Raw genomic sequence first — 25,527 nt, forward strand, 5'->3', positions numbered from 1 at the left:
CTTATTCAAGGAGTCTGTGGTGATCTCATCTCAATATCTTTAGCTTAATTTCATCTGCCAAGGTCTTTTCTCCAAAAATAAGATAATATTCACAGGTTCCAGGGACATGGACATATCTTTTTTTGGGGGGGTCACTGTTCAACCCACTGTATCCCATTTTATAGGCAAGGAAGCTGGATGTCAGATTCTTTAAACTAGGTAAAAGTTGTACAATGATCAAATGGCAAAGAAAGAATCTGAATCTGACTCTAGAGCCTTGGGACTTCATCCTTATGGAGACAGGGCAAAGAAGAGAGGCTGTGTGGAACATTTACCTCCCATCTGTGTGTGGGGGAGAGGAGCTGCTTCAAGGCCATGTCAAGCTCTTCAAGGCCATGTGATGTAGGAGGGCTGGATTTGGTCTCAGGTAACAGGCTCCAAGGTTTAGAGCCAGCAGGTCACAAGCAGAGGAGGTAGGGGTTCTGTGGAGGGGGGTGGGTAGTTAGAGAAAGGGCAGATTCATGATTTGGGGGGCTTCTTAGGGAGCAGAATTACAGAGTGTATGATCATGTCACCAAGCCCAGATGAGAGATGGCTTAGAGGAGAGCAGATTATAGAAATCGAGACGGAAAATGGGGAAGGGATAAAAATGAGTCAATTTGGTCTAAAAGCAGTGGACAAAGTATCCATAATGTATGAGGAAGTAAGTAGATATCTACCCATGTGTCATTTATAAATTCTTTCTATAACAGAGCACCTACCTGGATCACATGAAAGGATGCTAAAATTGACAGAAACAGGTAAAGAGGCATATTTTGGGGGTAAAGAACAGCAATATTCATTTGCTCTGTGGGACATTGCTCACATTTACTCACAGTAGCTTCCTGTGAATACTTACCTGTCTCCTGTGAGATCTTATGGGGGCAGGGTGGGCAGAGTCAACTTAGACATGTTGAAAGCTGTCCACACATCTTCCCTCTGGGGCTGGAAACCTCAGCTTGAGAAGGAAAGGAGAGAGCTGGGTTTATAACATCTTGGGATGGTTCAAGAAGGAGCTCACGCTTCCTGTCTTATGCCCAGGGCAGGTGTGATCTCTTCTGGGTGTCTCCCTAGAGACTCAATTCCGCCTTTGGGGAAATAAGATGTTGTCAATGCCATGGGGCATATGTGCCTTGTCCATGAGGCATGGGTGCCCTGTCCATGGGACACAGGCACCCTGTCCATGGGGCATAGGAGACCTGTCCATGGGACACAGGCACCCTGTCCGTGGGGGCATAGGAGCCCTGTCTGTGGGACACAGGCACCCTGTCCGTGGGGCATAGTGACCTTGTCCAGGGGGTGATGCTGTATTCTCCTTGTCTTCAAGGATTCTGATGCCTACCACGGCAGACTGCATACTTTGGTTTCAGCTGAAACGTCTCCACCTTTATGTGTTGGTTTTCACATAAGAATTTATTTAAGACAAGAGATGAACAAAGTTTCCAGAGTACAGCATGATAATGATCTGTCTGGGAATATTTATTTTTCCTGCCTGACCCCAGGCAGACCTAGGGCCTATCCAGTGTGGTCACATATAGTTACAAAGGCCATGCCCTAATAGCCCCTGGGGTTCCCCTTCACATGTCAGCAATGTGAACTGCACTGCCAAGAGATGTGAAGTGTGCTGGTCCTGGATCTGCCTCTAGCTTTGACTGTGCACCCCGGGGTCCCCAGGCTTGGTGCTCCCTCTAGTGGCGGGGTAGTTGTCTGTAAGCTCTCAGTCTTGTGATGCCATCAGGAGCTCCAGAACTGGGAACAAGTTTTGGGAAGCCTGCATCCCTGGTCTGACTTGAGCATTCATGAGTTCATGCCCGTAATAAATACTGAGCGCCTTACTGTGTGCTGGCATTGTGCTTATCACAAGAAGAGAAGATCCCTCCCTCCTGAAGGAGCATCTAGTCTACTGGGAGAAACAGACTATGAGGAAGAACACGAATAAATGTGTGATTAAGATTTGTGACCAATGCTATGAAGAAAACAAATAGAGTGCTGACATAGAGACAAGGGGTGGGGGTGACAACTGAGACAGGGGCATTAAGGGAGGCCTTTCTGGAAGGTGACCTTTGAGCTGAGATCTGAGGGATGAGGTGATTGCCATGAGAAGAGGTAGGTAAGAGTGTCCTAAGCAGAAGGAACAGTGAGTGCCAAGGCCCTGGGACAGAAGAGGGCATTGCATGTCCAAGGAGCCACAGGAAGCCCATTGTGGTTGGAGGGTCATGGGTAGGAGGGCCTGAAGCTTCAGAAGACATCCAGATGAGGCTGCAGTCAGGTGGATGCAGGCATCCAGATGAACCCTCATGCTCTGTCTCTGAATCCCTACCAGTGGAACCGAGTGTGAGGAGTTAGGGGTTAGCAGAGTGTTAGAGGGAGCCTAGAGAGGAGGGCTCTTAACATTTCCAGGGAATTACCAAATGTCTCCCACTGAGCTGAGGAGATTCTGGGCCGTCTCCAAAAGTATATTCCAGAAGGGAAGCTACCTTAACATTAGTTAAGGTAATTCTATTTCCTGTAACAGAACCCCCCGCCAGATCTCAGTCACTTAATATCCTAGAAGTCTAATTCTCACATTAAGTCCACTTTGGTGTTTGGCAGGTGACTTTCTCTGTGGTGATGCAGGGACCCAGGCACCCGCCATCTTCTAGCTCTGCCATCTCTTAGGATCTTGGAGTCCTTCCCTTCCATCTGGCGAGCAGTGAAAACAGCATGTAGAGCTTTGCACAGGAGGTTTTTGTGGACTGGGTTTAGATGTGTCTATGACTTGCATTTGGGTGTGGCCAAGTAATCCAGTTACTGAATTACTGCGAAACAGAATCTACATGGATGCCCTCCAGGTAGAGGAATTGGGTGCTGGTGAACACACAGTCATCTCTGCCCCAGGCCTCTCTTTGAGTGACAGCAACAGTATGGACCAGAGGCTTTGTGCCGTGGCTTCACATTCAAGCCACTTGGGCGGCTGCCAGCCTCCTATCCCAACTGATTAAATCAGATTCCCCGGGAATGGGGCCTGGGCATCTGTATTGTTGAAAGCACTCCAGGGCGTTGCAGCACACAGCCGAGGTTCAGGACCACCCTGAATGGTGGAGAGAGGAGCTTCTGGGACAGCAGTCACAGCTGGGCCCATCCTTCTTCCTGCTCAATAATCATCATTATGCCTTATTATCTTCTTACCAGGTGACAGGCTAGAGTGGCAGGAAGGAAGACAAAAGAAGTTATTTACAAATAAAATGGTCGGTCTTCCGCATTCTAGGGCAGGGGCTGCCTTCATCTCAAATGTGGGAGGCTCTTTGGCTGTGGGCAACAACTTTAATGGCTCCTCATGGTTGAGACAGGTGAACCTTACCTTGGCAGGTCTAGATGGTGAGAGCAGGAGAAACAGATAACTCCATTGTTCAGCTTGGGTAGAATTATGAGATTCCCAGGAAATAATGTGAGAAAGAGAAGGTAAGGGTTCCATGTTAAAAGAGTAGAAGGAAGATGTCAGAGAGTGGGTCGAGGGTAGGGAGACAGAGAGTGAGAGCGAGTGAGAGACAGAGAGATTGAGTCTATGGTAAGCAGTCATGGCTCATGGAAAGAGGGAACAATGAGAAATTCCCTGTGGCAGGAATGACCAATATACTCCTAGGAAGTGTCATGTCCAGCATTAAATTTGAAGTTGTTCTTTGTTCTATAATTGTTTTCCTACCCATAAACGTTTAATAAGTCTCCTATGTACAACAGCCTTGTATTAATGAAGTCTTGAAGGACTGAAGGAAGGAAGAAGTGTGCAAGTTAGAGTTCTTATTTAGCTTCAGGCAGGGAAAAATGGAAAAATGGATTCTGACTAAGCAGCAGACGAATTTATTATCGGGTAAGCCAGTGACACTGTGACACAGGGACTCATACAAGTCACCCTTCAACCACTGGGTGGATGTGGCTGGCCTTTAGATAACCTCTTACTCGGTCTCTTCAAAACATCTCTTTCCTTCCGTCCTTCTGATATGATGCGCAAGAGCAGATGAGGGCAGGGATGGCAAACGTGAGCCCTTCTACTTCATCCTTGGCAGACATCACTAACTGATCTCTGTGCAAGTTCTTATGGAGCTCAGGGGCAGCTCCCTGGACCCTTTATATTTCCTGTTCCGGGCAGTCATTACTAATAGATCACAGATGATATGTGAAATACAATTTACTTCTGTTCCAGGGTCCATATGACACCTCTTTCAAGGCAATGTGTGTGCAATTTAAATGACACTATCTGTCTCTCAGCCCAAAGCAGCTGAGGATTCCATGTCCCAGGGACAAAGAGTTGCCCATCCTGGGGGCCCACTGCTACTGATCTTGCAGAAGCTCAAAGGCTGCCATTCATTCTTGGGATACTAGTCTTGGGGCAGAGCGGGAAGACAACTCGCTTGGGTGTTACAACCTCCTGACCCCAGCTTCCTTTGGAATGTGGCACCCCAAGCCTGCCTCTCCTGACTCCCAGTCTGTGGGTTCCACTCTGCTCTGATTTCATGATGCATCCTGACTTCATGGGTTCTAAAAACAATTATTTGCTAGCTTTGTGCCCACCCCTTACTTTCAATCAGGCCCAGGGTGGCAGAGAGTCATGGGGCTGCCAGTTTTGGCCAGGCTGGACTGGGGAGGGGATCAGCTACCCCTAAAGGAAAAGCTCTTCCAGCCAGGAATTGCCTTTCTCTTCCTAATGTGAGATAATTGGTTTCCTTTTTACCTAGTTCCTCCACAGCCTTCGTAATTACTGCCAAACCCTTGTCCCTCGACTTTGGCAATTCCCACCAATGGACTTTTTTCCAAAGGGAAAGAGAAAAAGGCAAGAAGACTCAGAATGAAGGCCTGGGCTGGATTTACCTCCTGAGTCATCACCTACTCTCTGTGTGACCTTGGGCACCTTACTCACTTCTCTGAATTGTCCTCCCTAACTAACAGCTTCCTGCTGGAATTTTAAGAGGATGAGGTGATTTAAATGCTTAGCTCAATAGCACATGGTGTGGCTAAACACTCGGGTGAATACTAGTATTGTTTCTTGTTACCTTTGTGCCTGGTGGTTTGGGCTGGGGTGTGAGGGTCAGGCTTTGGGGTGCTGGTTGGGGACTTGTGCCTTCTCTTTTTCTTTCCCCAAAGCTTCTGGAACTAAGCTCTCCCTCATCTCTTCAAGGAAGATGTGACACCAAGTGTGTTTTAGCAGAAACAAGACCCATATAAGTGATCCATTGAGGGGCCAGCAGGCTAATATGATGTTCTGAAAAGGGGCATTTTATTTTGTCAAATTGCTCTGGGGCTGCTGAACTTTGGTGGCTGTTTCTTGGCAGTGTTTCTGGACATCTTGTTTGCAGGTGATGAGAGGAAGGGCTGCCCTGACATCTTGTACAGGTGAGGGGGCTGGAGGCTTCCTTCCTGTGCGTTCCAGCCAGTGCCCTGCCTGCAGTGGGGGAGACATTTTTTCACCCGGTTCAATGTGCGGGAGGAGGAGGGTGAGGTGGGGGCATGGGTAGAGGGGCCAGTGGGAGGAGTCCCCCCACAGAGTCCTCTGTTAGAACAACCCAGAAGTCCCCTTCCCCAGCTTGGGGAGCCTCCAGGGCCCGTTCCCACCCCAGCAGCCCCCTCCCCAGCTGGGGGAGGCTGCAGGGCCTATTCCCACCCCAGCAGCCCCCTCCCCAGCTGCGGGAGCCTCCAGGGTATGTTCCCACCCCAGCAGCCCCCTCCTCAGCTGGGGGAGCCTCCAGGGCCCGTTCCATCCCAGCAGCCCCCTCCCCAGCTGGGGGAGCCTCCAGGGTCTGTTCCCACCCCAGCAGCGTCTAGGCTCGCTTCCTGTCTCCCCGTTTTCTGAAAAGCTGTGTGTCAGCACAGGAGTGGCAGGTGTGTTAACTCCCGGAGCCTGCGCCTGTGCCCCAGCATGGGAAGAAAAATGCCGACTCGGAGAGAATCAGAGTCAGGCGCTGGCACTAGCCTTGGGGGCAGGAGAGAGTTGGTCGAAAGGAAGTGTTGGGAGAAGGCCAGGTGGCTGGTACTGAGGTACCCATGCCTGCTTCCTCTGCCAGGAAGAGACCCCCCACTAAGGTAACTGTGAGAAGTAGGGCACTGTCTCTCTCCCTCCCTCCCTCTTTCCCTTTTTTTCATTTCTTCCTTCCCTCGCTCCCTCCCATTTTCCCCCTCCCTATTTCCATCCCTTTTTTCCTTTCCCTCCCTCCCTCCCTTCCTTCCCTCCCTTCCTTCCTTCCCCCTTTCTCTCCCTCTCTTCCTTCCTTTTTGCCCTCTGTCCTTTTTCCCTTCGGTCCTTCCTTTTTTTGTTCATTTCTGCACTCCCCCTCCTCCCCTTCCTTTCCTTCTCTCCTCTTCTCTTCCTTTCCCTCTCTCCTATTCTCTCCCTCCCTCCTTTCCCCCTCTTCCTTCTCTCCCACCTCCCTTCCTTCCTCTTTTCCTCATTTGCATCCCTGCTTCCCCTGTGCTCTCCCTCCTGTCCTCCCTCCTCTTTTCTTGTCTCTTTCCTTTCTCTTCCCCTTCTTCCTCTCTTCTCTTCCTTCCTCCCTGCTCCCACAATGCCACTCAATGCTCCAAGCTGGACACAGCTGCAGGGAAATAGCCTCAGCCCTGGCCCCCAGGAGCTTCCACCTAGTGGGAGCCAGGCAGGTGGACAGGTGATGATCCTGTCACGTGATCCACATGCTAATAAAGATCTGGGCTGGTCTCCTGGGAGCTTTGCTGGGTCTGGAGGGGTAGAGAAAGCCCTCACAGAGCAGGAGACCTCTGGCCTGGGTCTCATAGTTTCTCTGGCTGAGTCAAAAGAAAGGGGCATTGTAGGCAGAGGGAAGAGCTTGCACAAAGTAGGGGGACATGGCCAATGAATTCTTATGCAAATTTGGAATTGGACAAGCCTAGGCTTGAGCCACTGTCAGCATAACCTCTGCCCAATCATTTCAGCCTCTCTCAGCTTCTCATCTGTAAAATGGGGTATGTTAGTACTCATGATGCCCTGGGATGTTTGGGGAACAGAATTAGCTCTTGCATGTGAAAATATCTAGCACTATGTGTCTTATCACATTTTACCCTCATGTCAACCTGGGGGGCCGGGTACAATTATATCTTAATTTTACAGTTCTGGGAATGGTGGCTCAGAGAAGTTGAGCAGCCTGTCCAAGTTCACACAGCCAGGTAGATTGAAGACACAAATGTAGGCAGCCTGATTCCCAAGCCCGAGTGTTTAATAACAATCTCTCCAAAGTCAGCACATACACTTGGAATAAAACTAACACATCAGGTGCCTGCTCTGTAAAATGAGGTTGCACAAACCTGGCAGGATGACAGGGATAACTCTCCAGAGCTGGAGGGGCCATGGGGGATGCACTTTTGATTTTTATGGCTTCTCAGGGTCCCACCAATTGTACTCTCTTAGCCTGTGTCTGGTTGGTGCAGGAAAAAGGAGGATGGGCAGTGGAGCAGGAGGAAGAAGAGGGAGGAAGAGCGAGGGAGAAGGGTGCATTGGAGGGAGCAGGAAGAGAAGGAGAGGGAGGAGGGAGAGGGGAGGAAGGGGGAGGAGGAGGATAGAGAGGAGAGGAGGAGGGGGAGGATAGAGGGAGGAGGGAAAGGGGAGGAGGAAGGGGGAGGGGAGGGAGAGGAGGGGGAGGAGGAGTGGGAGGAGGGAGAGGGGAGGAAGGGGGAGGAGGAGGATAGAGAGGAGAGGAGGAGGGGGAGGATAGAGGGAGGAGGGAAAGGGGAGGAGGAAGGGGGGAGGGGAGGGAGAGGAGGGGGAGGAGGAGTGGGAGGATAGAAAATGGGAGGAGGGGAAAGGGAGGAGGAAAAGGGGAGGAGGAGGAGGGGCAGGGGGAGGAAGAGGGGAAGGGAAGGAGGGGAAGGAGGGAGGGGAAGGGAAGAAGGAGGAGGAACTCTCTGACCCTACTCCCGAATCTGATTCTGTCCCTCTTTTCCAGTTCCCTGCACTGAGGTGTTGGAAATCCAGCTTTCCAGTGGAGGCCGCCTGGGTTTCCGTCCTTGTAGCTGTGCTTTTTCTGTTCCCCTGTGACTTTTCTTCCCTTGACCTCCTTTCTTTCAGGAGCTCTTGGTCTTGTCTGAACAGCTTTTGTCTAAGAAGCCTCACAGACTGCCCTGGGCACCCTTTCCTTCTCCTTGCTCTGGCCTCTACCGTCAGTGTCTCCTCTCTGTTCTCCCTCTCTTCCCATCCTTCCAAGAAGGTGAACTGTGGGACTTCTGAGGTCTAAAGAAGGGTCCTGGATAGGGACTTTAGGAGCCCAGACCGGATGGTCACTTTAGAGGGACCCTTTTGTCATTATGTAGACTGGCCACACGATGGCTCCCTGGGACCGTCAAGCGCCTGCCCAGTCTCTTCAGTGGGCCTCTGGTCGCCCTGGTGATTATTCTTTCCCTTAAATGTTCCACATGCGCCTCTTCTTTATCTCTGCAGCTGGGCAGCCAACTTCTGGGTTTCCTGCTCACCCTGGGTAGAGAGATCCCAGTCACTGGGGCTTGTGTTAGAGAGGAGTGGAGTGGGGAGAAGAGCAGGAGGGGAGCAGAAAGAGAAGTGAGGGGCTTGCCAGGGGGCTAGTGGCTGAGCAGCTGTAGGAAGGGACTTTTTGGAGTTACTGATGGGCTCAGCCACCAGGAGCTGGGCTCTGGGGAATCTTTAGGAGTGAGAAACAGAGCCGGGATGTCCATTCCAGGGCCCCAAACACAAGGCTCACTTCCTGGAAGCATGAGGACTGGAGGTGACACAGAAAAGGCTGGCATGAACTTCCAGGCACCTGAGAAGGAGCAAGAGCTCAGAGTTCCAGCTGGAGGTGGCCCTGACTGCAGACTTGGCTATGGCCAGCGGTGGCCCTTCCCGGACATGGCTTGGAGCTGATGGAGCTGCTGTTTGGGGTAGCAGGATGTGGCTTGACTCGGGCACTGAAAAACAAGGCTGGCTTTTATGAAAAACAAACAAAAACTCAGGTGACCAGAGTTTCACGCATGCTCAGAAAGCAGTGGCAAGTTAGGATTATAATAATAATGTTATAACAATAATAATGACAGTAGCAAATAACCATCTTTTTGAGGATTTATGGAACATGTCAGACACTGCTTTTTTTTACATGGGTTGTTTTGTTTACATGGATTACCCCATAGGGGAGGTAATAGAAGGGGATTTATAATGACAGTCAAACCTGAAAAGGAGACACTTTGTTTTAGCACAAGAAGACCCAGGGTACCTGCAGGCTGGAGTGTGGCTTTCTCATGGGCTCCAGGTGATTGCAGGGATGGAGAGAGACACTCGTCCATTTCACTTGCAGGGTACACAGGGACTTGGCATCACAACCTTTTTCATTTCCAACCATTTTCTTCCTGTTGGAAGGAATATTCCTCAGCTGAAGTTGGATCTGATTTAATAAGGCAATAACCAGAGAAATGCATTTCAATTGATTATTAAGCATTTGTTTATTAGGACTCAGTAGCTCTGACCCAAATAGCTGCTAAGCAGTCATTAAACATCAAAGAAGATGTTTCTGTTTATATATTTTGTTTATTTACCATCATGAACAAACATTATTGCATCAATTAAATGTCGATTAGGGGGTCTATGGTTTGAATTAGATTATACACATAGTGTCAAATCATTTTCGTGTCTCTTTCTGAGATATAATCTATTTTTGTTTTAGTATCTAAAAGGATTCCATCTAAGTGTTAGAAGCTGTGGCCGGCAGTGGTTACGGGGTGGCTTCTGAGCACTTCTAAAGCTGATGTTTTCTTTTTTGGAGTTTGCAGCCTGGAGCCCTGTGACAGCCTGGAACCCCTGATCCGTTCCTCATTGATCGTTCATGAAGGGGCCATTTCTCTGCGATTCTTTGCTTTTTTGGGCATTAATTTTCTAGAAAACAAAACAACACAACAATAACTCTAACCTCCATCATAAAACCCTTAGATATTTATCTCCAAGGCAGCTAAACTGAGTTGTGGAAATGAAATTAAGTTCTCCATTAATGCTGCTTCAATTAAGCAGCGTTGAAATCAGGAATGGTGTGCTTGAAAGAATATATGATTTTCCTAGTCACAGTCTAGAAGCATTGAAATAACATATCTTAATATATTTTTATTCAAAAAAATTGGATAATTTTCTAATTATATGAGACAACTGTGTATTTATAAAGTCACATATAAACCTGAGCTTAATTTTTTTTTAATTGATAAAATTATATATATTTATCATGTACAACATGATATGTATACATTGTGGAATGGTGAAGTTGAGTTAGCATCCTGGCTTTTTAAGTCAGAGGAGAGGGGACCCGCAGGAGGACCCTGGCTGAATTGGGCCCCATCAGACCCAGAATGGAACCCCCCCGGTCCCCAGAATTTGTCCTCCGGTTGTACTCAGTGCGTTGGTGGAAGCAGAACTCCCCATGGGAACAGGCAGACCTAGATTTTCTGGGGTGGGAGGGGAAGGTAAAGGTGCAACAAATTGAGATTTCTCCCTGCCCTAACTCCCAACCCAGCCCAGAAAAGAACTATGAGTGAGGCCAGCAGTGGGGAGGCTGAGCTCTGGCAGCCTCAGGGGTCAGTCCTGCAGGGTAGCGTGCGGGGATCTGGCTCTAGCCACATGGGGGCTGGCATGGATGCCATGAGGCTCAGCTACCCCTCTCCCTCCACCTTGAGGGCAGGGGCAGCCTTCCAGATCCCAGTCAGGGTTTATCCAGGGGTAAAGGAGAGAAAGAGAGGTGAGAGTGAAGAGGAGAGTCCGGGTGAGTGAGGGAACAGCTTGAAGAGGCTAGTCATTTGCATATTAAAGAGCCTCTCGGCTGGATGTGGTGGCTCACGCCTGTAATCCCAACACTTTGGGAGGCTGAGGTGGGTGGATCACGAGGTCAGGAGATGGAGACCATCCTGGCCAACATGGTGAAACCCCATCTCTACTAAAAATACAAAAATTAGCTGGGTGTGGTGGCACACACCTGCAATCCCAGCTACTCAGGAGGCTGAGGCAGGAGAATTGCTTGAACCCAGGAAGCGGAGATTGTAGTGAACTGTGATCAAGCCACTGCACTCCAGCCTGGGCAACAGAGCAAGACTCCGTCTCATTTAAAAAAAAAAAAAAGGCACCTCAAGTTCTCTAACGCTTCTAGCCCAGAAGTTTTCAACCTTTCTTTTAAATCAATGGAACTGTTTTATCAAGTGACATCTTATTTCAGTGAAAGTGTAGTATATATGAAGTTTAAACACAGTTGAAGTGGTCAGTGCAGGGTGCCTCTCACTTGCCCCCTGAGCACTCCCTGCCATGGTACCCAGAGGCGTCTCTGCAGAAATCCTCTTACTTTGTAGACGTGCTTTGAAAACCACTGCATTAGTACACTGGACAGCCCTGTCCTTAAAAGCTAGTCGCCAGCCCAGCATGGACAACAGAAGAATCCCTGGGAATGAGACCTTCTCAAAGTCCCAGGCCCACCTATGAACATTCAGATTTCCTAGATCTGGATTTCACCCAAGAATGTACTTTTAACGAGAGCCCCAAATGATTCTAACCCAGTAGGCTAGGCTGGAACTAGGGTGAGGCCAGCAAGTGCTTGGACCTGCACTTACACAGCCTTGAGAGTGAAGCCTCCTGAAATTTTATACTGTAGGCCCCTCACTGGCCTCACTCTGGTTCTGGCCCAGGTACTAACCATGTGAAAACCAACACCCAGCTACACTCTGGGGTTTGGCTGCATACAGAAGTGCTCAGATGGGGCTTGAAAGAATGAATGAAAGCCATAGAGATCTGCCTCCTGGTGTCCCATGGGACAGACAGCAAAGAAAACAGGTTGTAGGCAATATTCATAGTCATTTTTATTACTGCTATTATTAGGAATTTATTTTTTGATGCTTGTAAGGTACAAGACAGTGGGAAACAATTCATAAACATTCTCATCTTTCACCTTTGCATCAGCCATGTAATAGTTCAATTTGTAAATGGGGAAACGGAAGCTTTGAAAGGTGAAAGTCTCGTCCAAATTCACACTGCTAGTCGTGATGCCTAATATTCTCCATGGCTTGAGCTCTTTACCTTTCTGCTGTACTGAGGATAGGTATACGGCCCTTCCTTAGCATGGGGGATGATGTTCCTAAATGACCCTCACTAATATAATAGCATCCATTATGGACTGTAGTCACTGTGTATGTTTGCCCAGCAAGCATCCTCATCTGCTTCTCTGAAGCAAATCTCACTCCCACCCTGGCCACAGGATCACTTGATCCAGGTCTGGCCAATCAGAATCCTCCATTGCCCTAGACCGTGATTAGTCTGGGAGTAGACACTGGGGTCCAAGTCAGACCAATCGGATGCCTCCCCAGGATTTCCAGTTAGGAGCTGGAGAAGCTGACTTGCCTCTGGGGTCACTGATCTGGAAGGAGGTGAGGGGTTGCTCACAGCCAGAGCTCTAGGAGAGAACAAAGAAGAGGAAGCTGGTGACCCAGTCTTGTTGGCAGGTCCTTCTTCAGTTCTATGAGGTGACTGAGCATGTATTGCTGTCAGCTGTGGCAGAAAATAGTTTTCATTTTTTACTTTAGGCTAGTTTGAGTTAGTTTTCTGTCACTTGCAACCAAAGAATCCTGATGAATTCAGCATCCAACATTAACATCACAGTCCCTCTACTCTGAGCCCTGTCTGAACCACCCGCCATCCCGCTGGCATTTCACAGTGGTGTTTGTGCCTCCTTTCTCCTCCCCTGCAGTTCATGCCTTTTCACAGATTGGCTGAGGATTCTCTGAACACTATTCACTCCCAGAAAATTCCCAACACCACCTAAATGCATTTATCTTTTAAAAATTATGGTAGAATACACACACAACATTTATCATCTTAACCACTTTTAAGTATATTTCAGTGGTATTAAGTTTATTCATACTGTTATGCAAATCATCACCAAATCCTCATCCATCTCCAAAATTCGTTTGATCTAACAAAACTAAAGCTCTGTACCCATTAAACAATAACTCCCATCCCCTGCCTACCCTCCTCTCTCCAGCCCCTGGTTACTACCATTCTAGTTTCTATCTGTGTAAATTTGACCATTCTAAGCAACTCATATAAGTGGAATCATATAATATTTGTCCTTTGGTGACTGGCTTATCTCACTTAACATAATGTCCCCAAGGTTTGTCCATGTTGTAACATGTATCAGAATTTCCTTCTTTTTTAAGGCTAAATAATGTTCCATTGTATGTATATATCATATTTTGCTTATCCATTGATAAACACTTGGATTGCTTCTGTGTGATAGCTATTGTCAATAATGCTGCAGTGAACATGGGTGTGCAGATATCTCTTTGGCATACTGATTGAAATTACTTTGGCTGTATATGCAGAAATGGGATTGCTAGATCATGTGGTAATTCTAGTTTTAATTTTTTGAGGAACTGCCATACTGTTTTCTACAGTGACTAGGCCATTTTACATTCCCCCCAACAGTGTATGAGGGTTCTAATTTCTCCACATCCTCACTAATGCTTTTTTTTTTTTTTTTTTTTTGGCTAGTAGACATCCTGATGGGTGTGAGGTAGTCCTAATGCATTCTTAGTAATGACAATTGTATCAGTTTTGCTCCATAAAAACTACTTTAAAATCAGGGGCTTAAAACAACCACTATTTACTCAGCTCATGATTCTCTTGAGTTAGGAATATGGACTGAGCTCAGCTGAGTGGCTCTTCTGGTCTTGGCCAGACTTACCCATGTGTCTAGGGCAAGCTTTGTGTTGACTTGTCTAGGAAGACTTCAGCTGGGATGACTCATTGGTGCTTCATGCCATCTCTCACCAGAAAGCCAGGCTTGCTCACATGAAGGCTGGGCAGAGTTCCAAGAGAACAAACTAAAGCATGCAGTAGAAGTGGCACAACATTACTTCCTCTGAATTCCACTGGTCAAAGCAAATCACCAGGCCAGCCCAGATTTAAAGTGTGGGGAAATCTCTGTCTCTTGATAGGAGGGTCTGCAAAGGCAAATTGCAAAGGGATGTGGATATGAGAAGTGAATAATTACAACCAATTTTTTTTTTTTTTTTGCAAAATCTAGCATAACAACTTTTCAACAAGCTTTCATGTCAGACAGAAGGAATTTGCATTTGAGATTTGCTCCAATGGGCTCACCCAATTCATGAGTTTCAAAGGCTGTGGTTCACACCTGCAAAACTAGACTATGCTGGGAATTGTGGAATCAAGGCTAATGACTGATAATTTCAAATGAGAATTTTTTCCTTCTAAAATCAGTGGATATTTCTGAATAAATTGTTGTTTCAGTCACGAATCATGGAGGCAAGAGCTTCAATTCTCCATTCATTTGCCATAAGCAGTTGACTCAAGGACAGCTCTGACTGTCTAGCCCTGTCTGTTAATGAGAGCCATTATACAATTAACTTTTCCATCACCTTTAGAAGATGCCAAGCCAGACTCCTCCTCAAAGCCCACAGTGAACAGGGGAGCCTCCACGGAGCTCCATAGCCTGCTTAGATGTTCAGAAAGTAAAAACCAACTGAAAGTGAAAGACTTCTAAAGCTCAGAGCTTTCCCAGTAACTGGACTAATGGAGAGTACAGCCAGATCCAAATGGTTGGAACTGTTGCCAGGGAAGTAAAGGGAAGTAGGTACCTCCAAGCATTTTATTAACCTGGTAAATCAGTCCCTGGAAGCCCACTGGGAAGGTTTGGAGCAAGTTTCCTACTTCATTATTTTAGTCACTGCTACTGTAATGCTGCATAACAAAGCACCTCAAAGTCAGTGGTAAACAACAAGCATTTATTTTTCTTTCTTATGGGTCTGTGGGTTGGCTGGGTTTCAGGGGATTTTGGCTGGGCCAGGCTGGACTCCAGGGAGGATGTGGGATTCAGATCTGTTCCACAGAGCTTTGTTCTCCTTGGAGCAGTGGCTCTCCAGAGCATGAGCTTCCCATGGAGAATAGGAGGAGCTCAGAGGGCAAGTAAACCATCTGTGCCCACATGAGGCTTCTGCCTGGTCATGCATACTATCATCCTATCAGCCAATGTGAGTCACGTGGCCAAGCAAAACATCCATGGGGTAGAGACATAAGCTTCTCTCCCAGTGGAAGGGCAGTGCAAGCACTGCAAGTTACGTGGCAAAAGTTGAGATGTATAATCTTAGTATGGTGGAGTAAGAATTGAGACTGAAAACAGAATCTACCATATTTACCCAGAGGGGGTTGGAGGTTGAGGTATTGGGGTTAAACCTATGTTGTGTGCAAGTGAAGTTTTGTATTTATCTAGGAATGTCTGCTAGATGGCTGGGCTGAATCAGCAGGGGCTATTGAAAAGAGGAACTGAGGATTCTTAGGAGAGTGAGCTCCTTTGGGGTAATAGAGAGCTGGGCCAAGGAGTTTATCCAAATAACACAATCCCAGTCCTTGAAGAGAGGGGCATTTCTGAGTATTCCATGATGGAAGTCTCTGTTTTTTTTCCCCTGTATGACCCCTATCCCCACCATTGACTCATGACTGGTCTCTGGGGAGAGTTGATTATTCCAATAAAACATTGCGAGATGTTGGGGCCTAAGCACCATTGCTATGAGTCCCTTCTGGGGGAATTAAACGTGGAAGAGGGTTTTTTTTTCCCCCAAATGACAATTCTTCACCTTGGGGCTTTGAACCCCTGTGGCCCTAGACATCTGCAGTGACTGTGGCTGGCAGCGGGTAGGAGGTGGCATACTCAGTGGTGGCAGAAGTGGTGTCCAAGAGAAGCAATTGTACCAGGGGAAGCAATATTGGTGCCCACCTATCAGGAATGGCAGGGATCTGGACAGGTAGGGAGAGGCAAGATTGAGGAACAGGGAAGGGTATCCTGCTTGGAGATGTGGCCTGTACCCTGGGCACACTCCAGGCTCAGCACACTCTCTAGCACATGCAGTGGTCCCAGCCATACTCAGGCTAAGGCATAATGCTTAGGCAGCCCTTCTATACTTCAGGAATGTGATGGGTTCATTTATTCCTATCAGGCCATGACAGGGTTTGCAAACAACCTTTTTAACACTGTTCCTTTGTTCATTAAGTATCAAGTACCTTCTCTGTGCTAGGTACTATGTAAGGGATGGTTGAATAGGAAACATTTTCTGCTTTGCAAAGCTCTTCCTCTTAGTGCAGAGTTGGGTAAACTATTGCCTGTGGGCCAAATATGACCCACCATCTGTTTTTGTAAATAAAGTTTTATTGGAATGCAGCCATGCTCATTTGTTTACATATTGTCTATAGCTATTTTAACACTATGATGGCAGCACTGAGTAGTTGTGACAGAGACTCTATGGCCCGTACTGCCTAAACTATTTACTATTGGCTTGTTGTAGAAAAAGTTTGCCAGTCTGTTGTCTAGTGGAAAAGAGAAACATAAACAGATGAACAGATAAATAGGCAATGACAATGTAGCGTGACAGAAGTAAGTGCTTGGCTTTGGTGGGAGGTAGGATCAGGGAAGGCTTCCTGGAGTAGGCAATGTCTATACCAAGACCTAAATAGTGAGTTCAGGAATTTTGGCAAAGGTGTGGGGAGAGATTGCCAACAGAGGAAAGCATGAACAGAGGCCAGAGGTAAGAGAGAACATGGGGTTTTGGGTGGTGGGAGCTGAGAGAAGAGGCTGGGAAGATAGTGCTGGTAGCATGTTGGGCATCTCGTCGCCATTCAGGAAGGTGGCATCCATCAGCGGTGGGCTGTGCTCGGCACTGTGCTATTGATATGAATGTGTTCTCAATTCCTTCTAGGACTGGATTTTAATATTTCTACTTTACAGATGTGAAATGAACATGGCAATAAAGGAGCTGGAATTTCTGGAGGCAGGGATTTTCTGGATGGACGATTCACGTGTGTTTGCCACATCCTATGAGTGCTGGGATGGGCTGTGGTTAGAATGGTGGGGGTGTAGCCTGGCCTTGCCTCATTAACTCATGGTCCCTGTGCTATGCATTTCAAGACTTGTTCCAGTCCCAGAGTGCCCTGTGCCCACACTCAGCCTCCTACTGGGGCCCCCACCTAAGACAGGGCTCCTTGAGTTGTGGGTTGAGCTCCATGTCTGGTTCTTCCTCCTTTTCCCATCAAACCTGTGCCTTTTGCCCTCAGGCTCCAACAGGACCTGCAAATCCACACCTGGGGCAAAGCTCCATGACTCAGGGCAGCTACCCTTTAATGCTTAGTGTGAGGCGCAAGCATCATCCTGCCTCTTCTTGTGCTCAGAGCAGACTTGCTAAGGGATCACCAAACCTTCCCATTGAATCCAGACACAGCCTCAGAATCCTGCTCAACACAGCCCTCCGCTGATCACCCAGCATACTTCCCATCCTTTCCTTAACCCAGAGGGAAAGCTTGAGCTCACGCAGTACTTTCTGCACAAACCTAGTCACTGCTCGCAGGTAGCCAGCCTTTTTGTCAACTCTGATTTTGACCCGGGACTCAACACAATTCAACAAATGTTCACCGAGAAACCACTAAGTGTCAAGGAGCAGAGATGAATAAACATGGTCTCGATGCCCTAAGGAGCTCACATTCTGATGAGAGACGTTATTGACTTGAGCGACCACTGAAGTGGCAGCCTTTCTCTGCTTTTTCTCAGGGTTATGCTGACTGCACGCCCTGCAGAACTGGACTCAGGCTTCCCCATCTGAGATGTGGCTATGCCTGGGTGGGGCTGCGTGGCTAGGACTTCTGCATCTCAGACCAGAGGGCAGAAGATGCAGATGAGGAGGGGGTGAGGACCCCACTGGAATGGCAGCAGCTCAAAGTAAAGGATGAGGGCAGGTTTGCACCAGGTTAGGATCAATGAACAGTGAGCCTGGCCTGAGCAGTGGGTACAGCACTAGGGTTTCTGGAATCTTCAGATAAGCTGGTACACTTTGGGACTCTGGCCACCCATTCTCTCCAGGCCCAGTGGGGGAAAGAGCTGACAAGCACAAAGCTACAGTATCAGGACCTCAGCCTCCAAAGCAGAAACAGAGCAACAAGGAAACTGAGGCAGGGGAGTAGCCAGCCCGACTCCACAGCAGGATTGGGCACACATGCATCAGGAGTCATGCAGATCACCAGGCTTAGGAAGACAGCAGCTCTAGGAGGCTTGAGGGCTGATTTTTCTGATCTACTACACCCTGACCAGCACTGGTTTAGGGACGCTGGAGAGTGGGTTCTCCCCATGTTAGGACTCAGTGTGAGAGCTGCTTATGACTTTGCCAGGTTTTTTCTTTAGCCACTGAGACATCTCTCCACCCCAGGATCTGGCAATCACATCAATCCCAAAAGGGGCACCTAAAGCCTTCAACTATTTGCCTTTCTATGGAGATTTCCAGAATCTACTCAGTTGATGCCATAAATAGGTAGAGAAGGGAGTGTGTGTGTGTCTGTCTCAGTCTATGAACACACACACACACACACACACACACACACACACGGAGTCAGACCTACTTCATCAGAATCAGTTTGCAAACTTCATTTCCTTAGGATGAAGAGAAAAGAAAATTATTATTAACATATCAATGGCACCTCCATGCTGAGAACAAGATTACCCTCAGCACACACAAGCGCCCAGGGAAGCTCAGACACTGTATTTTAAATGTGCTCTGTTTCTGCATCTCTGTCTCCCCCACCCCACCCCCATTCCCTTCCTATTTTTTTTTGTTGTTGTTGTTCCTCTAAGCTTGTTTCTCTTGAAATTTCCACCTTGTGGTTGTGTACTGCTGACTTCACATTTGCTGTGGTGTGAACTCCACATCTGTGAATGGATGACAGGAAAGATTAATAGCCCTGCTCTCTTCTCCTTGACTGTGGGCCCAGCTAATGAATAAATAAATAAATAAATAAGCAGAGCTCCAATCCCCTAAATAGAGACCCAGAGCCAGGGAGAAAACAGCATTTCGCTGAATCCATTCTTTAAGGAAAAACCCAACCTCTAATGATCTCTGATTTACATAGTCGGCAGTTTTTCACTAAACATTTTACAAAGACACAAAAGTTTGGGGTGGAGGGATCGCTCCATGTTCTTTCCAGTTGGAGGCAGGGGTCCCCCTGAGAAGCCCACAGGCCAAACAGGGCTGGTGCAGAGTGTGGGCTGGCTATGGAGGTGAGCCGGTTTCCCACTCAGGCCGCCTTAGGCCTGGGATCATTGAGTCGAGCGATGATGAAGAGGGAGGCAAAGGGACCCCTCAGGGGTCCTGGTAGTTGGTCCCCACACTTACCAGGTGGGAGGAAGGTGTGGGCTCACCAGGCAGCTCAGAAAGCCTACGAGTGTAAGGGGAGGGAGGCAGGGAGATAATTCATTTCCTCCTGCTTCCTTCATGCCTCCAGTTCTGGTGAAAGAGAAGCTCAGATATGCGCAGACAGAGCTTCTCAAACTTGAATGTGCCCTAATGACCTGGAGATCTGGTTGGAATGCAGATTCTGATCAGTGGGTATAGGGTGGGGCTGAGACTGGCCAATTCCAATAAGCCTGCAGGCGCTGCTGCTGCTGCTCCAGGGGGTCACACTTAGAGTAGCAAGATGTTGCAGAGGCAGCAGAAAGTCAGGTTCTGCCCCCTCCTCTGTGGCCCTTGTCTGAGGCTTCACAACAGTCATCCCTTTCCTGCCAGCCCCAGAACTTGGCTGTTACCTGGTTTTCCAACCTCAGCTGACTCTATGGGTCTAATATCCCAAGGTACCTCAGCCAAATGCAGCACACACATCCTCTCTGGACCAGGCTTGGAGAATTTGGCTTTCCCTTGGCTGTGTTTGTAAAGTATGGTTGTCCCTACCTGGTCTCTGCATCTTTAATAAAGTCCATCGTTGGATATGAAGATGCTGTGCCTGGGTGACCTGGTTGAGGGGCAGGTGGGCTCAGTGGCAGCAAAGACATCTGTAGGCTCTGATTGGGCTGAGCAAGAGCTAGGGGTCAAAGGCAGTGGATGCTGGAGGGGCAGCGAGGGGCTTCCCTGCGCAGCCAGGAGTTTGAGGGGCCTGAAGGCACACACACCAGCCATCGATCTTAACCTGCTCACTTCTAGTACCCATCAGCTCACTTCACTCCTTTTGATGATGAAGCAGAGATGAGACTAGTCCAGCAGAAACCAGGACAGGAAGCCCCACAATGCCAGCCATGCCCCTCCATTATGATCCCCCTGGCTCAGCGTTCAGGTGGACAGTCTCAGGTGTGGTCACATGGGGATGAAGGGAGCAGACAAGTTAGGGAGCCAAGCTGACCCAAGCCCTGACATTCTGTTCTTCCTCATCATTAGCCAGGTTGTCAGACTCATCCTGGCCCTCAAATTCCAGCCGTGAGTCAGCCTATGAAAGCCCCAAGGCAAGTTTATGATTCACCTGAGTGTAGCTCATCTTCTCTCTGGATAATCCTCCGATGACCCCCACCCAGCCAGGGGGAGCTGCCTTTATCATCCCATGGGCAGGATTAGCCCTGCACATCCAACCACCATTTATTTGTCGAACCTGTATTTGCTCACCTGTGAAACAGGTGAAACGGGGACCCCAATACCTTCTTCACGGAGTGGGGAAGGTAGAGGAGCCAACCCTCAAAAGCACCCAGGTCAGGGTCTCAGCCCACTGTAAACATCCCCCAACCCTGGTAGAAATCATGCCTTTGCATTGCCTTCTCTTTCCGGCTGTCTTCTAGCTCATCACTTCCAGGTGTGCTTCATGAAACAAATCTCATGAGATATTCACACAGAAAAATCTGTAACAAAAAATTGGGAAAATTGCATAATATTCCTTTCTTGAAGAGTTAGTCTAACTTTACTTGATTCTGCTTGACTCAAACTTGTTTGGCCATAGAACCTTTTTCTTGGGCATAACATTTATTAATAACTGGGGTGTCAGGAGATGGGAGCCAGCTGACATGCTTCTTCTCCAAAGCCTTAACCCAGAAGGTATGCCTGGTGGCATCTGGGTAGATCTGGCCAGCTGGGGAGGCTGGGTTTTGTGGATGCAGGTTTTCCCTACGCTAGTCCTAAGCTGTAGGCATCTTTCTCCCATGCCTATCTCTTGAGTATTCTGACACGCTGACTCCCTGGGGCTTTAGCTCCCAGCACCTGGGCAGATTAGGCTGTTCCCTTGCGGAGAAAGGTGAGAATTTAAACTTGGAGCCACCCAGACAAGCTGAACCAGAGCCCCTTGCTTTGTACAACTCAGGGGTTAATGCAGTATCGCAGCCCAACCCAGGTCATGCCTACTGAGACTGATGTTTGTGGCCTGCCCATAGCCCCTTAGCATTTATTGTTGCAGGAGGTGCACACTGGCATTCCATTGTAAGCATTTGTGACTCTGCAAGAGATATTTTTCTCTGTTTCTGGGGAATGCTGGACGTGCAGACAATTAACGCCCCTGGGAGGAGCCCTCACCCACTACCCAATGGGGTGTATTAGTTTCCTGTGGCTGCTGTAACAAAATATCACAGACATGATGGCTTAAAACAACAAAAATTTATTCTCTCTAAGTCTGGAGGACAGAAATCCAAAATCAATATTACTGGGCAGAAAGCAAGATATTAGAAGGACCATGCTCCACCTGGAGGCTCTAGGGGAAAGTCTGATCCTTGCCTCTTCTAGCTTCTGGTGGCTGCTGGCATTCCTTGACTCATGGCCACATCACTCCAATCTCTGCCTCTGTGGTCATGTTGCCATCTCCCTTCCGTTTGTGTCAAATTTTGCTCTGCTTCCCTCTTATAAGGATACTTGTGATTGCATTTAGGGTCCACCTGGATAATTCAGGAAAATTTTCACATCTCAAAGTCCTTAATTACGTTTGCAAAATCGTTTTTTTTTTTTTTTTTTTTTGCCATATAAGGTCACATTCGCTGGTTCTAGGGATCAGAATGTGATATCATTGGAGGCCATTGTCCAGCCTGATATGTAAAAGGTTGGAGGATAAATACTCCAATTTCCTTGCCTCTTGGGTAAGGTAACACCGAGAGCTGTTCTATACTCTCCTCTCTCCTAAAATTCCTCAGAGAGATTGAGCCTCAGTTGTCCATGGCAACAAACTACTCAGCAACACACACTGTTGGTTTTCTTTCCTTCCTGTCTCACTTCTCCACTCTTCTAACTGTTGATTCCTGGGATTGCCTCTAAATAAACTACTTGGCCTTGAATCCCCCTCTCAGGGTCTGCTTCTGGGGAACCCAGCCTAAGAAACCCATCTATCACCAACCATGCACAGCAAAGGCGATCACTTTAATCGATTACCCTTTGGATTCAAAAAGTCTGGGTGGATGTGCCCTCTAGACACAATGTTTGCAGTTGTGAGTGAGGTAGCTGGGCCAGCAACCCCCAGACTACAGTGTTGTAACCACCTCCTCTCAAAGAAGATTTAATCCAGCAGAGGGATGTCTTCCCATCTGTGTCTATCTTGACATCCACAGTGAAGCAGAAATCTTGATGGGACGTGAAGAACACCACGGTCACCACAGTCTTTTTTGATTCAGAGATTTGACCTTCTCCAGACTTCGGAGAAAGAGAAGCCCTGGTTAAGCCAAACAGCTTACAGGGGCTGCTAAATCTGATGGCTGCTTAGCAGAAAAAAATATCACATGGTGGAGGGACATAGAACCGAATGAATGTCCAGAGGTGCTGTCCAGGAGCCAGGGACTAGAGTCAAAAACCTCAGAAGTCTACCTCATGTTCTGTTGTACTGCAGCTGAGCTGGCACTCAAACCATAAGATGCTATCCTTCCCACTCTTCCCTCCCTTTTCCAAAGGCAGAAGAGCCTCACCCTGGGGTCACAGGCACCACAGGCCCATGGAAAGTACTGCCAGACTACTGGAATATTCCCTTAAGGCCCAAGGGCTCTTCAGTCAGCTTGTGATGAATGCTGCCTGGCCTGGGACTTGACCTTCAGGGCAGTGGACTCCTCTCTGTTCCAGGGCAGGTCCAGAAATGCCATCCAAGAGCCAAGTCTTGGAATCGGGGACCCCAACAGCCTGCTTGGTGCTCTACCCACCCTGTGGCTGAGCTGGTACCTGAAGTGCAAGACAAAGTCCCTTCCCTTTACTTTTCCCTCTGCTTTTCTCAAGCAGGAGTTAAGGATGCTCGATAGCCACCACAGCTGGCAATGTGCTGAGTCTCATCTGAAGCCAGCAAGTCTTGGATTCCCACCCAAGGCCCTCAGTGTAGTACCTGGGTATTGCTGCTTGCTATTCAGGGCCAAAGGGCTCTTCAGCTGGTAGTTATTGAATCCTCCCAGGACTGGGTTCTTCCCTTCAAGGCAGTGGGTTCCCATATGGCCCTGGGTATGTCTAGACATATTGTCTGGGAGCTAGGGCCTGGAAAGGGGGCCTCATTGACTCTGATAGGTGTCCTGTCCTGCTGTGGCTGAGCTGGTATCTAAGATGCAAGACGAAGTCCTCCCCACTTTTCCCTCTCCTCTCCTCAGTGGAAGGAAGGGTGTCTTTTGGATCCACAAGCTCTGTAGCCTGGGGTTAGGGGAGGAGTGATGCCAGTACTCCCTCAACCACCCTGGCTAGTGTCTCAGTAGGTCATATACTCCCCCAGTCCACTGGCTCTGGGCCCAGTTCAGCTCTAGGACTCACCTAAGAGTTGTAGTCCTCGTGGCCTAGACTGCCCTTCCAATTTAGGGCCCCAGAGCACTTTAGCCTGCAGTGGCGAGGCTTGTGGAAACTCAAGTTGGGATCACTGGGATTGGCAATACATTTCTGGCTAGGGCTGGTTTAGATGCTCCCTCTGTGGGTGGGGTCAGCTAAGTTTGGATCCATTTTTCTTTCTGCTATAATAGGGCAGCACTGAATTCAATGTCTCACAATTGCCGTGATCTCCCTCTCCCCAGTGCACAGTGAGATTCTCCATACCACACTGTCACTGCTGGCGGATGGGAAAGGGGTGGCATCAGTGATTTAAAACTGTTTTTCTTACCTCTTTAGGGCCTTCATCAGCGATGTGAAATTCAAACCAGGTACTGTGAGTGCTCACTTAGTGTTTGGTTCGTATGAAGGTGTGTTTTTTTTTTTTTGTATATAGTTGTTAAATTGGTGTCCTTTTGGGGTGGGAGGAGACAATCGGTGGAGTCTTCTATTCCACCATCTTGTTCTTGTCTATTTTTGTTTTTGTTATTATTGTTTGTCTGTTTATTTGTTAGGCTGTCACAATCTTGGGTCAAGCCTCATTTCTTTTCCCTGGGCCTGTTGTCTTTGTGACTCTAGGCTCTCCTCTCTTCTGAACTTCTATCATAGATCTGGCCATGACAGGACACTCACGAAAGTCCTTTAAGTGATCCTCACACTTCAGGACAAAGTTCTGATTCGCCGTGAGACTTATGTTGATCTGTCCGGGCCTACCCCTTTGCCTCTCTATGCTCAACTTTCCACCTGCTTATGTGTTCCCCTAACCTTCGAAGTTCTCTGCACCAGCTGCCATGCTTAAACACAATACCTGTTTATAACTATGTGTTTTTGAACATGTCATTTCCTTTTCTTGGAATAAATGGCCTTACGGACTGAGAAACTTTCATTTGCTTGCCAAGACCCACATTGGCAGTTATCTACCCTTCCCTGTTGCTCTCATTGCAGTTTGTATATATCCTAGGAATACACTTTGGACAGAAATTATCCATGGATTCCAGATGTCTGGCACCTCCTGGTCCTTTGAGTTCTGGATAAGCTCGGTTGGTGCTCCCATTTTATATCTAAAAGTTACCCCAAACCCTCCCAAATTCTCTGCCTCTTCTTCCAGGTGTTATATTTTCAGTGACTCCTCCACCTTGGGCCTACTGCCGTCAGAATTTAAGTCTTGATTAAGACTGGAAAACTCAGTCTTTTCTTTGAGGTCCATGAACAACACCACATCTTCCAAGCATTTATGAGTGCACCGAGTGTAGCAGAACTCAAGTGAAGATGTATTTTGGGGATGAGAGGTTAGCACCACAGGGAAATAGTCTCTTCTCAAATAGCCTCCAATCCACTCTACCATCAGGGCTTCACTCAATATCACTGGGCACCATTTTTTCTAGCTTTTTGTCTTCTTCCATCTCACCATTTTCCCTCTTTAAACCTCCCTGCCCCCTCTTCTCAGTAACAGATATTCCCCTCCTTGTTATATGCAGAGAAGTTTACTTGTTTTCCTTTGTTGACTCCTTGCCTCAGTGGCTTATTGAGGCATTTCTATCAAGACAGTCTGCCCCTACTCCCAGGGGTATTCTGGTACTAGCTATTAAGAGATACTCACCTCTGTTACTCTTGGGTGCTTGTCTGTCATCACCAAGGGCCTAGGAAGCCCTGGAGGATAGAGAAGATGAAGAGAACTAGCTTCATTCTTGTGGGAATAGTTGTAAGGATGAAATGCAATCTTTTCCTCCTCCTTCTTATTAGATATTGTTATTGTTACTTTTCACTCATCTTCATATTGACTGGGTTGATCACACTTGCCACTGTGTAGACCCAGCTGTTACTGAGGCTGGATGTTCCTCTGGCTTTTGTGGCCTTGCTCACTGACAACTTACCCTCAAGAAGGGGATCAGAGAGCCAAGATGACATGTGTTTGGGAGCAGAAAGCTGGACGTGACATCTCTGGCTGTGCAGGATTTG

The sequence above is a fragment of the Pan troglodytes genome, chromosome 21 (genome assembly GCF_028858775.2).
Source record: "Pan troglodytes isolate AG18354 chromosome 21, NHGRI_mPanTro3-v2.0_pri, whole genome shotgun sequence".
Classification (NCBI taxonomy): domain Eukaryota; kingdom Metazoa; phylum Chordata; class Mammalia; order Primates; family Hominidae; genus Pan; species Pan troglodytes.